General features: G+C 46.8%; 1 long non-coding RNA gene across 2 annotated transcripts; it reads right to left on the bottom strand.

Moving 5' to 3' along the window:
- Positions 1-4,182: 4,182 nt before the first annotated feature.
- Positions 4,183-17,059, bottom strand: LOC137856858 (uncharacterized). 2 transcript variants are annotated; one of them, XR_011096828.1, is made up of 5 exons: positions 16,895-17,059; positions 13,692-13,885; positions 9,631-10,874; positions 5,333-8,219; positions 4,183-4,575 (listed from the first exon to the last, which is right to left on the bottom strand). It is a non-coding gene; the product is annotated as an uncharacterized lncRNA (long non-coding RNA). The 2 variants fall into 2 exon arrangements; XR_011096829.1 differs by having other exon boundaries at positions 5,333-8,242; positions 9,785-10,874.
- Positions 17,060-18,482: the final 1,423 nt, after the last annotated feature.

Raw genomic sequence — 18,482 nt, 5'->3', positions numbered from 1 at the left:
CTTTTGATGGTGGGTGTCAGTTTTCTCCAACAGCTCAGGAAATTACGACTTTTAAAAATAGCTCCCAAGGCTCCGAGCTTCCCAAAGACACCCAGACCTTCTCTTTTTCTGTACGCCTTTCCCACTGCCTAGTATTTCCACTGGCTTCAGTGAAACGAGGGTTTGCCGGCTGCGGCTCTTGGACCACATCAATGACTGCTCACATTGAACGTTTCATTTCCCTCCCAGCCACACTGGGAGGCTCTGGAGTGAACAGCTATTTTTAAAGCCACCATCCTGCCACACGGAACATTTGCTCGGCAGTAGAGAGTGTGCTCGAAGAAATAATGACTGCCTTTTTATCCAAAGACTATTATAGCTAATGTTTAAAGTTCACTAAAAAACATGTTTCTGTATATTTGTATGGAAGGTATATTTAAGGCAAACCTCCCTCAAACTCCACTCAGTAAGCAAAGAGCACACAGCAATACTCCACTCTTGACATTTTAAAAAGCCCTCTGATGTTCTTTTCTTCCCTTAACAATGGGGCCAATTTTCCCTCTCCTGGCTGCCAGCCTGCCCTCGCTTTTTCTTTTAGCACCTCTCGAGATTAACTTGACCTCACCTTTAAGCACACTATTCTCCAGGACACCAAACTCAGACAGGGTGGGAGGTGTTGCTGATGGAGCGATGAAAGATCAGACATCAGTGTAGCTGTGAGAACATTATCAGTGCTCACCGCTTCCTCTAACGAGGACCCAGCAACCTCCTGGGACATTAATATTGATCATAGGTGTCCCCTGTGCCTGCAGGTTCCCCAAGGAGCTGCTCAGAAAGTCAAGCTGGGAGCACAGGAAACTAAAGATAGCAGCTGAGGCCAGGAAAGAAAATGAGCGGGGCTTTATGTTTGTTCCTGTTGACACGGGGCTGCAGATCTTTGATGCCTTCTGGCCATTGTTCTCCATGAAGGACTGACTGACTGCAGTACAGACACCTGTGTTTTGGAGGGGGAAGCAAATGTAATAGGGTAAGTTTAAGCCCCTACTCAGCCATCACCTTCACGATGCAGCTTGGTTTCTTGCTGTTTTTCTGCTGACCTTACAGAGACAGATGTCGACTGCTGCTGCCACACACACCTCTACTCCAGACCGGAGGCAGCCGCCTCTCACAGCTGGAAAAAAAGCAGTTTTGTCACTTAGAGGTTTAAACAGCACCAGGAAAAAAAATATGAACCTCTCCCTGGTAAAAATAGAAAAGCCATCAACACAGAGGAGCCGAAGGCTGTTTGTGTGTCTGCTGGAGGAGGCCCAGTCCCAGCTCTCAGCCACGGGGCCTGCACAGGACTCCAGCCATGGCTGTCTCACTGGAGGCCAGGTCTGCTACGGGCTTGTTGCTGTCCCAGAGCACCTGGGTGATGGACCAGGTGATGGTCTTTGAGACCAGGGAGAGGGAAGAAGGAGCAAACAGCCATGCTCTACCCACAACTGCTTCAGAAAAATACTGCAACGAGGTCCCTTGCTCATTAGCAGGCCCTACCACACCTAAACATGGGCTTCTGAAAAACATGGCATAGCCCTTCAGCTGGTGAAAGGCTTCTCCCTCACCTTCCCCGGGAATGAACCCCTCCAGTTATGTCTGACTTGCAGCACCCCCGACCCAACTGGGGTAACTGTCTCCAGAGGCTCTGTAGCCCCCGGCCTGTCTGCTTGGGCCATGCCTGCACTTGACAGGCAAATCACTTTCAAGTGGGGGGCTGATTTTACCTGCAATCCCCATTCTTAAACACCTCAACTCCTCCGAAGTGTGTGTTACACTAGAACAGAAAAGGGTATTCAGAATAAAATCCATCTTGCATAAAAACAAATACCTACCATGGAAAAAACAGCCCCAAGTTACTCCAAACAGGCAAGCCCTGAGCATGCCAGTGAGCTCAGAAAATAGCACTTTTGTGAGGTGTTGGCCTGAAAGCAGATCCAGCAGATCCATATTCACTAGACAGAAACAACTTTCTGGCCTGGAGGAGAAAGACTCTGCACCCTGTTAACAAGCAGCCAGCACACTTCTGAAGCTGCTCTCTTGAAGATAATTAGCAGCTCCCACCTTCGTTAGGCTCCGACGAATGGGTTATCCACTTTTGCAAACACCCCATCCCTTCTGGAGAATAACCTTGGGGCATCTTCTGCAGACACATGCTACGGCGTGTTCATGGCAGGCTGCTTCATAACCACCAAGCACAGAAAAACACATATGCAGCATGCTGACGAAGTTGTATGTGTGCTTATTACTGTACTTGAGATTTTTATGTCTGTGCAGTGCTGCTGAACGTGCCCCATGTGTTGCCCCAGGGCCTGGCACTGGTGCCTTCCAGCTCCCCTGCAGCCTAAGCCATGGCCCCGAGCCACCACCCTGCCTTACCTAAATCCTGCTTTACCTAAATATGCTCCTACCCACTTATTTCACATGCCACGACTGAATCTCATATGTGGCATGTGCTTATTCCATGTAACTTGTGCAGCTACTTCTGCTCCCTGAGATGGTCATGGATGGTGGGCCGAGCTCTTGTTCACTGGTGCCCCGCTGCTTTGGCTGCAATCTCATCCATGTCATCTCCCAGGTTCGTCAAGCCCAACAGCCTGAGTATGATGTCCTTCCATGTTGTTGGAGATCCCTGTGTCCTCACTACTTCTTTCTCACCCAGCACTAATGAGTCCCACAAGGATACACGCACAGAAGACTCACCTCATAGAAGCCCTTTTCGAAGCTGGGACCCAGCAGGGTAGGCACCGTGCACAAGGCAGCACTGGTTTAGAGACTTTTGTTGGCTTTGTGGGCCAGCTACGGATAAAAAACTAGAAGGCATGAGCTGACATAAGCTGGATTCTCAGAGTGCAAGCATCAGGAGGGAGCACAAATAAACCAGGTTTCACCACATCCTCAAGGCCAGAGATGGAGGCAGATCTATAGGGCAGGCATGATTTCCTCCAGCCACAAACAGTTTCTGGAGCAGATGTAGGGTTTAGATTTTTTTTTTTTTTTCTTATTCTAAATTTTCTGCTGTAATCACAAGCCCTGTAATTTTGGCTTAAGGCTGTGGGCTACTTGTGGTATAAAACGAAGCAGGAGGAACGCCCAGGCTCAGTGTGATGGGTGGGGGTGAAGCACTCTTAGTAAGTGCCAGGAGGAGACATGAGCATGTCTTCTTGTCAGCTTCAAAGTCAGTCAAACAAGCAGGGAAAGCAGCAAAGCACACTGCTTCATCTGGTCCTGCAACAGAGGAGATGTCAGCAGTAGATTAAGGTGTAACCATCTCCTTTCTAGAGGATACTGTTCAAATACCTGGAAGCAAAAAATGCCTCCAGGGTTCTTACTCCTTCCTTGTGTCCTGGATTCACCTTTCAAGCCCAGGTTCATTTAATCCTACTCCGTGAGCTAGAACAGCTAGATTGCAGCCTATATCCCATCTGTCTCCCAAACATTATAAAGCTTGAATAAACACCCAGGATCCTACTAAAGTGCATTACACTGCCACACCAAGTACAAAACACCCACCCCTCCTCCCAGCGCTGGCTCTCTTACAGTGAGATTTAATGCACAGGTGATGTGCATAAGAGCTGGCAGCAAGCTGTGGCCAGGCAGAAAGAGGTGGAAGGGAAGACAGATCTAGAAGTCCAGGTGAGGTTTTCACAGCTGCACTTTTACTTAATGTGCACCCCAATCTCATGTACTGCTCAAGATTCAAATGTAAAAGCAGACCAACTTGTTCAGACTCAGTAGTCTCACAGATGCTGAGAAGGCACAAACCCTAGAGAGACCCAGCAAATCTATACAGGATGTGTGGTGTGGGGTAACATTACACTGTGGGCAACAGCAGAGACATGCTGGGGGGAGATTTCAACAATGAGACATTTGCGGCTTGGTGAATCGTCTCTATTTCCAGTAGACTGAGCCAACACTGCACTCCACAGAGCTCGAATTAGGGCTGTACAAATACCTGATTTTTTTTTTCCCCACTTTGATCCCAAATCAAAATATTTTAAAAAAGCATCAAAATCAGAGCAATCTGCAAAAATCATTTTTTGTTATTCTTTTGAGCAATGTAGACTGGTTTGAGCCACCCATTCTTCTTCACTTTCTTCACTTGAGTGACACTAGTGACACTACACTGAGAAATACTCACTTATGGACACATTTATTTTGGGACACTGGGACACTGGAAAAGAAAAATAAATAGAAAGGCATTCTCATCTGCTGCAAATAACTGTGGGAGCATCCCCTCCTTGCCCTTCATGGCACATGGCTGGTGTCCTGGCCTCTTGGCCACATCAAGGTTTTTCCACCATGTAGATCACTCAGGAACACTAGAGCCAGGGCTAGACTCCCAAGTACATGGGAGGTAATGGAAATCTTGGAGGAAGACCACAGAAATGGAGAAATCAAGACTGGGCCCATGCCTGGAAGGAGGCCCTGACCTCACTAATCCAAAGACTGATGGGATTTGTATGGACTTGACCCAGGAGTTGTTGCAGGGTGATCACTGTCAGCAGGGTGATCATTGTCAGCATGGTCTGTGGTGTGAGGAGGTCAGAACTGGGCCGCCTAGGGAAGAGAGCTTGTCAGTAGTCGGCAATTAACCAGACCTCTGCTTCATAACAAATGCCCTATTTTAAAATCTCAAGAATGATTTCAGTCAAAATTTTGAGTCAAATTTTTAAGAAACATTTTTAGGACATTCATTTTGGTATTAAAAAAAAAATAAAAATTGAATACAAGGTTTTCTGAACCATCCTGCATCCTTTGCAATTCCATCCTAGTGATATCAGTTAGACTATTAAAATAGTATCTTTTCAAAAATATTGCTGACAAAAATTTGAGTTTTCTGGTGGAAAATTGTCTATTGTCATTTTTTCAGCTTGGCATGGTGCTGGAAGCTATTTGCTGTTCTACATGATGAATGTACAGCACAACTGGGGACACATGACAAGTGCATGCATTTGGCCTCGTCAACAGGAGAATATTACTAAGAAGAGGAAAAAGCAGATACAAATTTTAGTTGCATTATCCGGGGTTGTAGTTATTTTCATGGTGTAATAGGAAGCTAACAACCAGATTTTTTTTGAATTAAAACCAAAATTGGTATTTCAGAAAGCATCTTTTCACTGGCGTGCCTTAGAATCTGTTTTAAACTCCTGTAAATTGTAATTTAGTTTTCACTTCCTCTGCAGATCCACAAGTGTCCTCAGGATAGGAAAAACCACGCTGGTACTCAAATGCCCCAAGGAAGCAGGGAAGAAGGAAAACAAACAAACAAACAAACCCAAACACCACACACTGGAAAAAGGAAAACTCTCCTTACCTGAATGGCTTTTCAGTTCTAGTTATGCTGAAGGCTGAAACAAGAAAAATAAATATTGACCTCTTTCATAAAGCTCTTTGAGGTCTCCCAAGGAGGAAAAAAGCCCCATTAAACCCATTTTCACTGTTTTCAGAGCAGCATGATTTCTGGCTTGTCAGCAGGCCCTCATGCCAGTCTTGCTTCAGATGGAGTTTTACAGTGGTGTCACTTCAGAGCTGAGAAGGACTGGTATCTTCCCCTCTCACCGTTCAAGTGATGGCAGCAGTCACTTAAGACTTTTTCTTCCAAACAACGCCATGTTCTGGTGTGGCAGCATGGTGTGGGGAGGACAAACACCTCACTCCTTTTCCCTAAAGTATTTATGGTCCTTTTGCATAAGACTACTTAGGACCCTTCTTAACTACATGGACATCATCTCCTCTTCTCCCAGGCATTGCTTTTATGGTCCATGCACCTTCTCCCTGGGCACCCAAGCACCTTCCTGGCTGTGACCTGCCTCTGAAGGGACCCCCACCACACCCTGCATGGACCTGGTCCATCGCTTGCTGTGCCTGGGACCACTGACAGGTTGGGGCCACCGCGGCTCCTGGCGCCTCTCCCCTCCCTGACACGGGCAGCATGTTGTGAACATCTTTATATCAGGAGTCCCCCACACGCAGCAGCAGCACAGCCTGAGTTACGGATAATTTCAAATTACAGAGGGAAGAAAAACATTTAGCAAAATTATGTAACTGAAGTTCAAAAATAGTCTATTGCCATCTGGTTGCGCTATTTTGAAGACCAAAAAACCCTCAAGTCTTTTTAAAGCTAACTACACTGTTTGCAAACTCAGCCAATTTTTTTTTTTTTTTTTTTTTTTTTTTTATGAAACCTTGAATTTCACAAGCTTGATTTACCTCAGGAATTATTTGAATCAGCCTTGCCTGCGCACAAGTCATACGGCTTTGTTCTACTTCTGCCATGCATATTTTAAAAGGCCCATCACATTCCTGTAAAAGTGAGTGCACAATGTCAGGAGACTGAAGAAAAATAAAATAATAAAAAATAATAAAATAAAATAATAATAAAAAAGAAATAAAAAATAAAAAGAAATAAAATAAACCCAAACACTATGGATTAATCCTCTGTTTAGACTGAATTTGTCGGACTGTGCACCTGAAGTTATTTGTACACTGATGATTTAAGTGGACAGCTAAATGTGCAGAGCAGAAGCATCTTCACAGCCTAGTTTTAGGAAGAAATTGTTTCGGCAACCTGCGGTCATAAGGCACAAGCCACCATATGAGCAACCTGCTCCCATGCACAGAAGGGCCCTGGGTCATGAGCGTTAGAAACCAAGCAGCTGAGGTTCCCAGCCAGTTATCAGGAGAGAGCTAGAGAAGTGTACTGCTTGGAGCCTAATTACATAAGGTTAATTGTTTTCTAATTTGCTGTCTCTATACAGAATGACATTCACATCTATTGCCTGCCCTGATGCTTTGCAGTCCTGACACCTCTTCACCCATCTCTTCCAAGGCAGGGAAACGGGGCAGTCTCCAAGCACAGAGCCTCAACACCTCTAGAGACATCACCTGCCTCTGCTGAAGCCCACAGGCACCCAAATGTAGAGGGAAACCTGGGGTAAGGCAAAGCCTGGGATCGCCCCCTTTACCTCCAAGTGCCTGGCTGAGCAGCAGGAAGCGTGGTCATGGAGCTGTGCTCACAATTGAAGGCAAACATTGAAAGCACATTATTTAATAGCACTGTTATACTCTTACTCTCTTGGAAGGAGCCATTAGCTAATAGTCAGGAATTCATAAGGTTGTTTCTTCACTGGAAAAATTGAGAATCTAATTCAGATGTGTCCCAGGTGCAATTCTGTTTACTTACAGTGAATGAGTACAAAGCCTGGCTTTGTCAAGCATGGAAGAACAAAACAGGCAACAACAACAACAAAAGAGCAGCTTTCTTCCTCCCGTTTGCCAGAGGTGCTGTTTTCCATGGCAGCTTATAGCTGCCTGAAGGGGGGCTGCTGCCACCCTGCCTCCCTCCATCCCCAGTCCCCAGCTGGATGCTCCTGCCCCCTTCTGTGGGAGGCGTAGGATCTGATCGGGCTGCCAGGGTGTCCATGGAGGATGTGGAAAGGGTGGATGCCATGGGAATATCAGCTTCAGCTGCCTGGTGCTGTACCCCATCAGCAGATCTGGCTGCTTCCAAGCACCCCTAGACCTGATGGGCAGCAGAAACATCTCATCTGCTTTCTGCCTTTCTCAGCCACACCAGGCTAGGAACAAATCCTAGGTGCATTTGTCTCCCTCCCCAGCTGGTGACTAAGGATCACAGACCCGCTCTATTACAAATCCTGCAGCATGGCATTTTGTCAGCCTCATTTTCCACATCTCAGCAGTCCAGCACCCTGCTCGCCGCGTCCTTGTCACTCCTGCTCGGGGAGCCAGCTCTCTGCAGCAGCCTGCCAGGTTGTTTGCTCCTTGGGCCGTCACAGCTAATTGGGAAGCTCAATAAAATATAAGCGTTGCGAATTAATCTTCTGAAGACCCATTAGTTAGCCTCTGTCAACACTGAATTTCACTCGAGTCTTACTTGGAGCCTCGCTAACCTAAGCGCAGAGCTCAGCTGGCTCTGTCCTCGCCCTCCCTTGGAGGTCACCAATCGATGATGAACGCGAGCTGTGGCACTCGCTCTCCCTCTTCTGTCATCCTGAACAGCAGCCGCCCGTGCTGGCTGCCTGCCCTGGCTTGCTGCACACCCGTCCCCATCGTCCCGGAGCAGCTCCGCTCCCCGTCCGCATCGGCCACTTGTACGGGGCAGGTTAATCAGGGCGGGTCGGAAAAGCAGTGCTCGGTGAATTGGAGGCTTGGCACGTTGTGCTGCTCCAAACAAAACCTTGCTGAGGTCAGCCAACAGGTCCAGCTGGGAAAAAAAAAAAAAAAGTTCAAATATTTACATCAGAATTTCTGACAAAAAGCATCTAAATGGCATTTTCAGTTTGAAATTGCTTGTTTCTTCTGTGTTTGAAAGAAAAAGTCACCAGGGGAATGAGCACATGGCCAGCCAGAAGTTTCCCTCCCTCCTTCTGTCTCCATACCACGCAGGCTTCACAGTTCATCACCCTACTGGAGGAAAGGGGAGAATCTGAGCTACCCATTTAAAGACCATACAATCAAAACCTGACCGGGCACTTGGGTGAGAGTGCTCCACCACCAGCTGTGGCTCCTGAAGTTTGCTGGGGAGTTTCTCCTGCAGCCCAGGGCAGGATTTCCCATAAATCACAGGACAGCTCTGTGACAAACCCGCGTCCCACTGCTGGCAGAGCAGGCGTTTGCACCCCCACGTGGAAAATCCCCACCATAACCAGGCATCCTGCTGCCTGGGGCTGGCTTTTCTCAGAGCTTTCTAGCTCCGTCTGCCCTTGAAGGCAGGATTTTGCTGTAGAAGGGAATCACATTTTCTTTCTGATTTCAGGCTGGATCTCATGCGCATCAGCTGTGTGCTCCTGACCAATTGTGTGGATTGCTTCTGTAAGGCACCATCACTGCTCCCACTGGTAATTAGGATGGATGAGAGGCAGTTAACAGTGCAAAGGTTAATGGCCATGCAATTCACAGTGCAGCAAGGGCAAATGGACTCATGTAGGCACACACTCATCTGTCAGCTCCCCCACCAAGCGCCCCTCCCTGGCGAATGTCTGTGGGTGTGCGATGCCGTCTCCCCTTAACCACCCCGGGAGGTGCTCAGCAGGGTGCCCCAGCCAGAGCCCTACCTGCCCTGCACCCCCCAGGGGCTGAGCTGCCCCTGGAGAAACCTGTCTCTTAACCAGCTGTGCAAAGAAAGCCTTGAGACCCTGTTTTGGTGCCTAATATTAGGTGGGGGTCCCAGCCATACATGAGGCTCAGTTTCCCACCTTTCCTCATTACTCCCTTCTCCCCCTCCCCAGGTAGATAGGACAAAAGAGGAAACCTTGGCACATGGGGGCTGAATAAAGCATCCTAACAGCAGCTGCAGTGCCAAACACAGGTAATGCAATCTCCCTGCTCCCACCCACTCCCTGCTTTACGCACCAGGGAACTGTACGAGCTCTCAGCCATCAGCACAACGTGCCCCCACACCCCCTCATCTTACCGTCCACCAGGCCTCCCCCTCTGTCTCTCCAGCAGCTTTCAGAAGCGCTGGCTTTCATGAACCCCACTCCCACACAATGAGCCTTGCCCCCACTTCTCATTTCTGGCTGAGGATCGTTCTGTTTGGCTGCACTGACACAACCAATCTACTTTCTTCAACCTAACTTCAACCTAATGTACCAAGGGGCTCCAGCTCCAGATCCTCTTTGTGAGTTACCCTTCTCCCAGCATCTACATCTGCGAGCTGTCAAGGCTTTCTTCACAAGCCACAAAAATATTAGATAGGATGGAACAATGTTCCAGTTCTGGAGGACTTTCTTTATAACGTAGTTACCAGGATGATTTCCAAAGAACAGGCAGCTCAGGAAGGCAGCAGCCACCACCTACTCTGTAACCTCCGACCTGCAAACTGGAGCTTAGGAGAAAACATCTGGGGAGAGAGGCTATTTCATCCACCTTCACGATGAGGCACAAGAGTCCTAACCTGGTGTAAGCTGTTAATAATTGGGAGAATTTTTGCCTGTGCTTTCTAACGTGGCAAAATTTCTGGTGAGATCTGTTTGTTCAGCCTGAAAACCCTGGAGTGGGATACAGGTTGTCCTGAGACAGGCTTGGGAAATGTGGCACATTCAGCAGGTTGCACCGCTGGTCGCAGGGATGTTGCAGGAGAAGTGAGGCTTGAAACAGGTTTGACGTGGTGGGACTGTGGGCTTCCAAGAGCAGAAAATACCGATCTCATTTTCTAGCAGTAGGAGCACTGTGATGTGAGCACACGCTCAGCCCATGGACACACCAGGACTCTGCATTCCCTTGCTCACCACACGCTGAAGCTTTCATTTTGCTTTGCAGCACAGGAAGAGAAACTGTCATGGGAGTTTGATGGACTCGAGCCATGTCTTTAACAGTTACCTGAGAGAACTTCATTTCTCAACCAGCAGCCAAACTACAGTGGCAGAGGCCCTATAAGGAGATTGTCATGATAAGGAGATTAGAAGGCCAATCTGTAGGTGTACATCTTAGGTTTCTTACACAAAAAGGCCTCATAAGACATGCTTCAGAATATATAGCGGCTAAAGCCAAGGAGGAGGTGAGCCCACCTACCACACCAAACGGCTTTGAGTTGTCTGGGACCATCCACACAGATTTGGCTGAGCAGTGCCAGTTGTGCAGCCTGAGATGCCAGAGCTGCTGCTCTTCTGTGGCTGGCAAAGGCTGGAGAGAGGTGGTCTCACAGGAAAAGCATCCCATTGAAAAAGGGGTGCTCGGAGGGCCTCTGTGCTGCTGTTGATATTACCTGCAGGTCAGTGTGGGCAGGATTTAACTTCCCCACGTGGTGAGAAGGAAGAAAGCCTGGCTGCTGTCAGTGGTTAGGAGATTGCAGTGAAGTTTCCCAGCTGGTCAGAAGGCTTCAGGGAAGAGAGTTTCTAGACAAGATAAAATAAGCAAAATAATCTCTAGAATTGCTGCTTCCCTTCCACCAGCTCTAACGTGGCATGTGTACAACCTGGTGCTCTAAGAGTGCCTGGTGACCCTGGCGCAGGCATCACCTCATGCCAGCCAGGAGCTAATTGCACAGGGCTCCTTCAATTGTCCCAGACTGGACCTCACCCACGGGCTGGCCAAAAGCCCGGGCATGGAGCCTGCTCTGTTTTCTTTGTGCTGACTTGGCCCACAGAGGGGTGAGAAGCCCATTTTCCAAGGCCTGGGCACAGCCTGTTTTGCTCCAACACAGCCTCTCCCCAGTGCTGGCAGGTGACTGTGGAGCAGATGCCCTCTGCCTGCCACCTCCTGGCCGAAGCCTTGGGAAGCCTGGCCATGCTCTGCTTTGGAGAAAAGCTTCCACACCTACAAACTGCGTGAGAAACAGTTAATGGATGAAGAAATAACTACAAGGCAGACACAATGTCCTTACTGTGAGCTGGTGGCATCACTGGGGAGTTTATTCTGAGCTGTCAAAGACAAGATCTCATTTGCTGCCAAATGCTCAGGGGCTTGGGAAAGTCCCCGTTTTGGTGCCTGCCTTGTAGAACAGGATGATATAGGAGATGGCCTTGATATTGCTCCTGCCACAGAGATGTAGCAAGGTTGGTGGGCAGAGCACGTGGCAGAGGGCCTTGGTTGCCTCTGCGAGAGGAGATGATCAGGAAATATGGGAAGGGAGACAAGTTGGACTCATGCCCTGTTCTGATTCTTTGTGTATGAGAGGCTGGATGTGTTTTGTTTTCTGCTTTTTCTTATATAAAAAATACCAAACATCAAGTTGTGTTTTGGCAGAGGTCTACTCGGAAGATCTAGAGAAGCAGAGTGGGAGGTTTTGCAGCTTCTAGTGAAAGGGGGAGAGGAGGAGGTGTTGAACTGCAAAGATTTCTCTCTTCCAACTGTTGGTTAGGAGTGGAGTTAGATAAATGTTAGCTAAATACAGACTGCTTAAAACATTTTGTAGGAAAAGCAATTCTACTCGAAATTCGTCAGCTTTTACTTGCACTGTCATAATACTATTAGTTCTCCGGTGAAGAAAAAACAAACAGGGTAGACAAGACATGAATTGCTAATGTAAAAAAAAAAAAAAAAAAAAGAAACAAAACAATTTTTTTTTTTAATTTTTTTTTTTTTTAAACCATTCTCACACAACAAAGAAGTTGACTGAGTGCCCATTTCTCCTTAGCTTTCTACATTCTTTGCTATTTCTTCCTCCTGCCATAGGAGAAAGGAGCACGTGTGACTTCCCCTTGCAGAACAGCCTCACCATCCACCTGCTTGGAGCACACAGGACCATTGGGATCTCTGGCCTTGACAGTGACAGGCATCTGGGAGATGGAAGCATACAGCCCTACCAGAACTGGTTTCTCAGCTCTAGACATGGAGAGGAGGATTGGAGCCTCTTAGATGGAGGGCAAGGCTGATAACTTGACCCATCAGAAGATATTTCTCTGTCAGAGAAAGCAGCACATTGATGGCTATTCTGACCTTTTGACTACTTGGTGGTCCTCTACTGACTGGTCTTGGCCAAACTGTCTTAGCCAGAAGTCAGGATGTTGAAGAGCAAGCCTGGATCAATCAATTCATTAGAGACAGGTTTCCAGAATGTACCTATGGAGACACCAGCTGGAAAATCAGCTCAAGTCAGAGGAGAGATGGAGAGAGCAGTGGTATGCTCAGCATGAGTGAGTGCAGACAGCCAGGGGCAGGCACCAAACAAAAGAACAAGAAAGTAATGAACCCTGGCTGGAGGAGGAGGTCCCTGTGTTTGAGGGACATTGTGCAAGGAAAGACCAGAAATAGATGCAAGATTCTTGACATGGATTATGCTGTTGAAAACCACCCAGCACTATCCATAAACAAAAAGGGTGCGACGTAGAGGCAGGTGCTACCATGCCCTCAAACACATCGTTACAGCGAGGTCATACTGAACCTTTCACAGGCAGGGTGACTGTGCAGGTACGGATAGGTAAGGATGAAATAAGGAACATCACTGAACCACAAGGAAATGTTTTGTGAAATAAAGACAGGAACTTTGCCAACAAGTCATTTTATGTTAAAAAGGATAATTCTTACCATTCTCCCCAAGAAATATTAGAAGCGAAACATTACCAGGTGAAGTTTCTCATAATTATAAAGAGCTTGTGTGAGCATACAAGGCCTCTCTAGATAATATTGCCAGGAATGCAAATATTCTCCCCTCCTCCCTTTCCAAGTAGTTTTATTAAAAAGACAAGCAAGCAAAACCCTTCTAGCACATGCAAGAAAACTTGAACTTCAGCCCTCAAACCACTTATCCACGTAGGAAACAGTTCTTGGTAATGTATGCCAGGCACACACATGTGAATACTACAGAGCCTTATGATTTCCTGAGGACAGAAGGTAAAAGACAAAAATTATGTCAAAATAACATAGGAGGAGCCCTCATGAAAATAAGCAGGCTGCTCCAAATGTCCTCACTATTAATAGATAGGAGAAAAAACACTGATGAAAAATGTGCATCCAACTGAACCTGCAAGAGATCAGCGTGAGAAGAGCTGAGCATTATTGACAGGTTTGCCCAGGAGCACGAGGTGCCAAGCACAAAAAGCTACGTGAGAGCACTGCCAGACCTCAGAGACCCACACGTGAACCGGCTGCAACTGCAGTGACTCAATCAAAACTGACACAGAAATAACTTTCTGGCTGTGAAGGACAAAGCAAATATTACTTAGACCTTTTACTTATTATGTTGAATAGATGTCACTTGAAACAAAACTCACCTTTATCAGCACAAAGATGGGATTTGGTATTCTTCACAAGCAACCTTAGAGGGTTTCAAAGCAATTTCCAGCAAAGAAAGGTTCACAGAGAAACACACCAGGATAAAATTCCTTCTTTCTTCCAGCAGCTCTGTAAAGAAAGCTTCAGAACATGACTACATCTCCACAGCTGAGCCTGGGAAAGGAATCTACCCCTAAATATGGGAAAAATATGTTCAAAATTTTCTCTGTACAAAGATTTAAGCTACTATAACAACTGTGATGGAAGCATGCAGTTGCCTGTTTCAAGGCATTTCTTTCCTCAAAACAGAGCCCACAGCACTGTCAAGAACAGGCTTTCAGTGCAACTTGGGTTTTGTTCTATTCTTGCATGGACTGTGTTTTCCACATCATTTAAACAAATTGAAGAACAGCAACCATCATGTGTTATTAGCTTTTAGGAAGTCTTTCACAGGGCAGATGGAGACTTTCTATGGTAGATATTCTCCAGCTTTAGAGCAAACTGGGTCACTGTTTAACCAACATCAATGGAATTTCATTTTCCATGGCTATCTACTCACTCTGAACCGTCATAAACTTCCATCACCTACAACATCCTCCAGCAATGCAACTCACAGCAGAACTGTGTGGCAGGGGGAAAGTTCCAGCCTCCTGATAATTACACCTGATGATCTTTAGTTCTTGTGCTAAGAGAAGGGTATGGTCATCCTGCAATCAACTCTTCCACGGCCTCACATGATTTCATAGACCTCTGCATACATCTAGAGAAATCATCCAGCCACCAAATGTGGTCTCCATTCATGAAGGAAGAAATGCTCAGTGGGCATAAGAATCAAATGTTTCTCCTTCTCTGAGCTGGAATCAACACTTCTCTGAAAGAACCAGTCTTTTTCATGTCTACTAGTTCTAGATTTGGACTACATGGGCAGTAGTCTGGGCTTATCTAATAACTTCTATCTCCTGAATGATAAACAGGGTGTAACAGCATGCAGGCAACCTAGGTTAAGCCAGTTAGGAGCTAACATCTTAAAACCAGAAAGGAGGGGAAAAAAATACAGTATGTCCTCAGATTTCCTAAGAACAGGATTCCTTGAGGATTTCTGATGCATTTACTTACCTAGGCAGCAACTTTCCTAGATCTGCTGGCTCCATTCACAGTATAGAGGGCAGCACTATTTTTTTTTTTTTGGTTAGATCAGCAGAGAGTCCAGCACCCCCAAGGCACAGCTACAGCTCTTCAGCAATAGTGCAATAGGCATAGGTCAGAGCCTTAGAGGAGAGGTGAGTCTAGCCAACAGCTATTAAATACCTTTTATTGAGAATGCCTGCAGCAGATGTTCAGAGTAAAATAACAAAAGCTGCTGAGATTTTGGAGTGTGTAAGTACTCCACTGCTGTGCAAACAGCACCGGGGAGAACTCTCATGGGTACATCCTACAAAAGCTGGACAACGGGACCTCTAAACCAACCCCATTATAGACGAACCCCAATGAAAATCAGCCCAGTGTGATCCTTACAGCAACAATAGCAGTGATTTTATAAGGGAACACTTCATGAAAATTAAAAGAATTGGGTCATTACAAAGCTGGCTGGAAGGAACAAGCTCTGCCTGCCGGACCTGGCAGGTGAGGCATGTAAGGATGACCAAAGGGCAGATTGAAACTTACCAGGAGCACCAGGACCAAAAAGATCTCAAATATCACGATCCCCACAGTTTGAACAAAACCCTTAGACACTTTTATTTTTCTGGCTTGCTATAGCCTCCTCATTATAGATTTTTGGGTTTTGGCATGTCCCAGACCTGTATCCCATCTCATGACACTCACCAGAGATGCTGCTACAAAAAGGGTCTCAGCTGTTCACACAGCTGCTTAACCCACATAGGGAAAAAGACTTCATTTTATTTAAAAACAAAAATAAACAAACAAGAAAAACAACACATTAAAAGTAATCTTAAAAAGCCACCTTTCTGAGATCAAAACAGTGCATTAAAGCTACTTTGATTTGTGCTGCATGGTACAGCATTGGAAAAGAAAGGGATACAAGTGTTAAAGCAATTTCTACTGGAGGCTTGTATAACTTCAGGGGGTAACATTGCTAGACAACTTCATGCAGTAGTTTACAGACTTGTAAGCTTTTTAATAGCAATCCATAATTATTGTCTCTTAATATCTCCTGACTTTGGAGGAGCCTTGCCAGTTTGTATCAGCCAGGAAATCTGTTCCTTGGGCTCATTCACAGAACATTTTGAGCATCTCTGGCAAAATATTGGCTTCAGCAAGAGTAGAAGAGTTTACTCTGAAATAAACTCAAAAGTAAACATATAGACAGCAGTAATGAAAATTCCTAGAAAAAATATTTTCTGTGGGAACACAAAACAGAAGAGGAGGTCTTGCTTCTCTGCAAATGGTCCCAGAACTGACCAACAAAGAGTTGGTGCAATGGGTCTGCTGCAGCAGCCTGAGCAGCACATATATAAATAGAAAGAAAAATAGAAAGTTGGGTTTTTGTGTGTGTTTTTTGTTTGTTTTTTCCTTCTTGAGGATGTGACCCTACTCTAAAATAAGCACACAGCATTTGGGGCAGAGCTTATTGCTAGCAGTGCTGCAGAGCCATATCTCTGCAGGTATTTGGTGGGGAGCAAAATAAGTTCTGGAGACTTTAGAGCAAAAGCTGCTCGAAGGGAGGCCTCAAAGCCCAGGTATAGAAGCTTGGGGCCTCCTGATGTCAGACATGAAGGACCCAGCAGCCCCACACCTGCAGGAGTACCTCTACAGCCACCTGCCAGCTAGGGAAGGAGACTCAGGCCTGGCTTTGAAGCACTTCAAAGTTCCAGTAGTGGAACTTTGAATCCAAGGGGTGCAAAAGCCATCAGTTCTCAGAAAACCAGGAGATTAATGAGTAAAAGCAAGCTTCCAGCATCTCATCGAATAACTTCAGACCCCTCCAGCTTCAGGCTGTCCTGGTGGGGGTGCTTCACATGTCAGAGGGTGCTGCTGCAGCACTGCACTAACAAATCTGAGCATCTCCAATCCCAGCTCAGCCTAGAGTCATCTTCTCACCCTAAGGCCATCTGCTCCAGCTGCCCTCTCACTCAAGACACGTTAGTAGCTCTGTATGCTTGCACACAACCACATTCAGCTTCAGTGCCCCTTCCCTCCAGCTTTCCCTGCCCCTCCAGGGGGACAGAGAAGCATCACCCACCTGGGAACGAGGGATGGCACAGCTCACTTCCCCCTAATGCATTCCCAAAGCACAAATTCAGCGCTCCACAGATGCCTTCTGGTTGGTTTGCTTTAACAATGCCACACACAGCTGTGGAAAAAAACAGCAGTCTGGGCTCTGGAAGTCTTTAAGGAGTTTTGTTAGCTCACATGCTCCAGCTGGAAGTCATCGACTGATCAGCAATGTTTTCTTATCATTAAGATCAGCTTAAGCAAATGGTCCTCAGGATTGCTCAGTGGTACTGATAGTAAAGTAGGGAAGGGATTGCACCTGCTCTGTATCACTTCTCACCTTCCCAAAATAACGTGGCTCTCACGAGCACTTTCCTGTGGGGCCCTGTGCTGCTCACTGTGGGTTCCCACTGTGCTGTTTCACAGGTTCCCCATGCGATGAGGATAATCCTAGAATAATGATTTCTTGCTGGGAGGAAACAAAGGGGTCCCTTGGCAGGTCTGTTTCACGGGTTACCCACCCAGCAGATCACCCACCACAGATCACACCCTGCATCTCCATCCCAGGGGATCCCTCAGCTTTAATCACCTCTCAGCTTTGGACACAGCTGGGTTGCCCGTGCCCTGTTCCCTGCCCTGTGTTAGGGAATAACTCAGCAAACAGGGCCAGGCTTCCTGTTGTTGGCCTCCCCTGGCCACTGCTTTGAATAGTGGCATGGAGGGACCCTGTTAGCCCCAGACTTTCTTTAGAGAACAGATAAAGCAAGAAGAAAATTCATGCAGTCACTGCTTTTCCCTTTTGATAGCCCGTTTCTCCAGCACTGGCAGCAAAGATAAAGGCAGCTCTATGGGGAAGAGATTTGCGCTGAAGAATATTTCTGAGTCACTGATCAGTGAAGGAAATAAAGGGCCTTGGAGCATCTTGCTCACTTTAAAGAAAGAAAAAGGATCATTGATTTTATTGGGACTCCCCTAGGCAAAACAGCTACCTAAAGTACAACATATTTTTATTGTGCCACTGAGGAATGCGTGCTAACATTTATAAATTTTCCTTTGAGGACCCTATCACTCGGCTGCTTTAAATAACTTTGTGTGATACAAAAATCTTTAACCCAGGCACCGATGGTGTCTAGAAGATGCCTGCACAGAGAAGGGGGGTGTTTGGGTTGGAAAAGCTCTCACTGATGAGCCCCTCCTCACTGTGAGGCTCAGCCACATGGTCCCCAGGCAGTCCCCAGTTTCTCGGTGGGGCTGGGAGCTGCAGCGTGGCGGCTCGGGGATGCTGGAGCTGGCTGTGCCGAGCTCTTGGACCACTGCATCCTCTGCAAGGAGCAGTTGCACCGAGCCAACAGCGGGGTAACGCTGCCAGAGAGGGAAGCAGTGCAGGAAGATACATCCTACTGCAGCAGCTGATGTGTTGGAAGGAGAGGACAAACCCAGGCCTAGAAGGGCTCTGTCTGTCTTCTGTGATTGTGCTCATTTGTCTCACAGTACAGGAATTAAAGGCAGGAAATAAAGATTGTAGCACCCAGCTTCAAAACAAGCAAAAGAAAGGGGATCTTCAGACACCAGGTGACTGTGTGGGACTCCTTGCTGCATGTTTTGGATGCATTCAG

This window comes from Anas acuta, chromosome 5, assembly GCF_963932015.1.
Source record: "Anas acuta chromosome 5, bAnaAcu1.1, whole genome shotgun sequence".
NCBI classification, from domain to species: Eukaryota; Metazoa; Chordata; class Aves; order Anseriformes; family Anatidae; genus Anas; species Anas acuta.
Note: the sequence above shows the minus strand (reverse complement) of the source record. Positions and strands in the feature narration are given on the sequence as shown.